Source organism: Hibiscus syriacus, unplaced genomic scaffold, assembly GCF_006381635.1.
Source record: "Hibiscus syriacus cultivar Baekdansim isolate YM2019G1 unplaced genomic scaffold, ASM638163v2 tig00110652_pilon, whole genome shotgun sequence".
NCBI classification, from domain to species: Eukaryota; Viridiplantae; Streptophyta; class Magnoliopsida; order Malvales; family Malvaceae; genus Hibiscus; species Hibiscus syriacus.
The window spans coordinates 267,135-271,554 of record NW_024062812.1 but is presented as its reverse complement, the minus strand read 5'-3'; positions in this window follow the sequence as shown (position 1 = coordinate 271,554).

Sequence of the window (4,420 nt, the reverse complement as noted above, 5' to 3'; positions counted from 1 at the left end):
TTCAATAAGCTTGGATTAAGCCATTTGCCCCACATTTATACACCTAAACCTATCAGTCGATTGCCAAGTGCTTTTTGTAAATGATGTTAATCCTAAGGTTCCATCTGCATTAGTTTTGCCTTCCATATCAAATTTCTCAAACATTCCACAAGTGGCTAAAGTTTCAAGCTCCTTCTGTAATTGGGTTTTTGTGTAAATCCCTCATGGTCTCAGCGAAACCATTTCAAAGAACGAATCTTCAGTTCTTACAGTGGTCCATCGACATCTGTCGAAGAATAAAATATCTGAAAGCTTGTACTTTTGGAACCCACTCAGCTTGTTGAGTTGAACAACTATGTTGAAAGGTAATCCATGAGAATCCCAATCATGGGTTTGGTTATTATTGTCCGCAATTACAGGCGAAGGTGAAAAGAACTTCTCCCAGAAGTCGTCATTACTTCCATCATCGCCACCCGAACCACCTCCTCCGCCACCTTTGCTCTCACCAGAATTGCCTCCGCCTCCTCCCCCGAGAAGGGTGAAAACTGGAGTGATGCAGATAAGGAGAGTGACAGCGGAAGCAGAGACGAGCACGAGAGGTTTGATGAGGGAAGTGGACTTTTGGGGTTTTGAGTTTCGAGAAGGGATGAGGCATTTTGCGGTGGTGGCATGAGGGGAAGGCCAATGGCGATGGGTGGAAGAATGAACGAGGCTAGAATGGGCAACCAAAGAATACATTTCCTTGCAGAGTTTCTTGAAGGGTTTGAGGAGAAACTGTTGGTTTTGAACTGAAGTTCTCAGCTTCAGCCTTCACGTTGTGAACTTGAGGCGTAGAGAATAACCATTATTATGATGAATCATAGTTGAATTGAACCCCCTTTTTCACCTAAAAAATTGATGGATGAATCAAGCTTTACGAGCATACAAATGATTTAGTTTGTTTAAAAAATAGGGTAAAATACACAGATAGATTAAACACTGTAAAGAAAAATGATGGACTACTTACGTATTTTACAATTTATTTGCAAATAGTTGAATTTTTCCATTTTCAGAATTTTCCACTCTCTCTCTCTCTCTCTCTTCTTTGGATCATTCATTTCATGCTCAATTTAGGTTTATCTACATTGTAAAGAACAATTGATTAAACATCTCCTGAGAGACATAAGAAAGATTTTGGTTTTGGGTAATCATCTTGCAGGTGGATCTCAGGCGTTTTCCCGAAATATCACCGGTGATCGGTATGTTTACCGATCTAACACCGGTCAGATTATATTTCTCGATCTAACACCCGTAGCAGTAAAGCGCGCCCCTGACCCGCGCTATACGTTGATTTGGTGCCACGTGGGGTATATCGCATCCCTTGCACCGCGCTATTTGCTGACTGGGTTACACGTGGGGTATAGCGCACCCCTGAACCGCGCTCTATCTGTGTATCTAGACAATTATATTTAGTGTGGACCCTGATCCGCGCTATACCATTATTACATATACCGCGATGCAGGTACCACGCCTTGTATGGCTACCCTGGTTATGTTCCTCACATCTCTCATCTCAACTTATAAATTAATACAATAATTCCGTCAACGAGTCAATAATTTTGGCAATCTTCTCATATTTAGTTTAGAAGTTCATGCGATTTTTCGTTATAAGGTACTTTTGTTATAAATTTTTTTAATGTACTTATTATTTAATCTATGTCATTTGAAAAAATATTATACTAATTATTTTCAATTATATTATTTAAATTATTTACGTTGATGTGTAAAAATTTATTGTGTTATATTTTCATTCATATATAATTTATTTAATCAGGTTTGTTTCAGTTATTTTTTTGCAGATATAATATTGCTGTACTTTTAAACTTAAAGAATGGCGCGACTTTCAGCTATTGTTTATTATGATGGTGAAATTCGAGAAGATGAAATCGGCATTGTTTTCGTATCAAATGAGCGTGTTAAAATATCATTCAAGAGAAACATAACTCTTGAGGAGCTGATAACGAAGATTTCGAGGAAGATTCATGTTGGAAGTAGTAGAAGAATGTCGTTGTTGCAGTACAAATTTCCAACATCATTGTTGCCATTAACTTATACAGCGTTCGAACTTTCGAACAATGATGATGTTGAAATGATGGTTGAAGCTCAAAGTAATTATTCAGACGCTGCTATTGAGATGTATGCACATTTTGTTCAAATACGTGATGTTCGAGTTCAATCATTAAGCTCCCACTATGGGCTGGCTGAACAAGTTAATCAAGTTGACAGCTTGATTACAGTAATGTGTAATGATTTTAATGTCATAATGGGGAGACATTCATCCGCAACTCCTTACAATATGTACCGAGGTGGGTCCACGAACAATCCGTATGGCAACACCGCGTCCAGTTCAAGGGGAAGGCATTCATCTACAAATTTCTTTGACCATATGGAGATGTCATCGACGCAGCCATCTGTGTAGCTTCTATTTGACACGATGGCTTAAAGCTCCAGGGGAGGCATTCAACTGTGAGCTTTTTCGATCTCAATGTCGATATGCCTTCCAGTTCAAGGGGAAGACGTGAAAGTAGTATGTTCTTCGACCTAAATGTGGAGAGCATGGAGGAACCATCATCTCCACCAGAAGAACCGCTTCGTGAGCCTGGTGCGGATGGTGCTGAGACTGGACTATTCATTCACCCAGAATCACCGTAATTCAACTCTAATGATGATGAAGTTCCAGGAAATGTGTCACAATGTAACATCCCAAACTACGGGTTAGTGACCAAATTGTAAAATTTCAGAATTTGGTGATTAAAGTAGAATAGTTCAATAGTTCAATGATTTATGTGGAGATATTTCCTCAAAGTTGTTAGTAATTATTAAAAGAATTAAAGGGGAAAATGGTCATTTGACTTGGAAATTATAATTAAATGATATATAGATATGTGGGATAAGGATGAGGAGATATTTTCTCCACTTCATCTTCTTCTTCTTCATCATACGAGAGAAAGAGAGAGCCAAGCTTGCAAAGGTAAGTTTTCGAATTTGTTGATTATTTGTTGATTTAAAGCTTGGGTTTTGATCATTAGATGATAACTAAGCTTAAGGAAAGCTTAAGTTATCTTAAAATCAAAAGATAAAGGAGTTATGACAGATTAAAGAAAATGGGGTTTTAAGTGAAATTTTGAATAGAAAGATATAAATGAATTTGGAGGATGAATTTGACTTGTCATCTATGAGAATAAGAAGTTAGAAGTGTTAAAATTAAGTTTGGATAACATGGAAAATTTGATATGATTATTGATTTCCATATGAAAGATGTATTTTTGAGGTTGAAGATGAGATAAATGGATATAAATTAATTTAAGTATGTATATTTGAGTTAAGAATATTAAAGGAGGTGAAAGATGAAGAGTTGAGATGAAAAGAGTGAATTTTGTGCTTGCAGTGGGATTTCTGGGTTGTGTGCATCGATGCATCTTCAATGTACATCAATGCACTCTCAAATAAACAAACATCGAATGCAATTAATGCATCGATGCATAAGGTAGTGCATCGATGCATCCCCTTAAAATGAAAACATTGAATGTCATTTATGCACCGATGCACAGGTAGTGCATCGATAAGGAATGCATCGATACACTGTATAGTGCATCGATGCATACCTTTATTAAAAGATGGAAATAGCTTTTCTTTTAACCTAAGAAATGATAGTTTAGAATATATTAATTAGTATACTAATAAGTATCAACGAATTACTATGTAGATACAGAGCTTAATCAAGTTCACGAACAATTGCCCAGTAAGATCGATCGAGGAAAAAACAAGGAAATATAGGTGAGTGCATATGTATAGTATGATTATAGAAATATACTCAATTCTAGACTTGTGATAAGTCTAGATTTTATATCTTGATACATGATCATATTTGTATTATGAGACATGACATGAATTCATATAAAATGCATTATGTGACATGAATGTGCAGGAAAAGTTATATGAGCTATGTGAAAAGGTAAGAATTTACATGTCTACGCGATATAAACTACGTGAAATGTAAAAGCCCATGTTATGTAGATGAGAACTATAGGTATAGTTGGCATGCCAAGGTTAGAGGGTATACGCTGTCCTTCGGGACAAAATTCTACGCGGTCCTTCGGGATATATATATTCTTTGGAACATGTGTGAAGTCTTGGGAGACACATACTTGATCCCTAGTATATGTATATGATTCTTAAGGAATTCTATGTGGTCCTTATGGACATTATTATATGGCACTACGATGCAATTCTATGCGACACTTCGGTGCATTTATACGAGCTTTGGTGACAGCATAGTGCACAACCTCACAATACTCATATACCTTAGGTTCTCAATATGATATCATGGGCCAATAAATTTATTAATACAAATTCATGAATGTTAAAGTTATATGCTTACAGGTAAGGATATTGGTGATGTA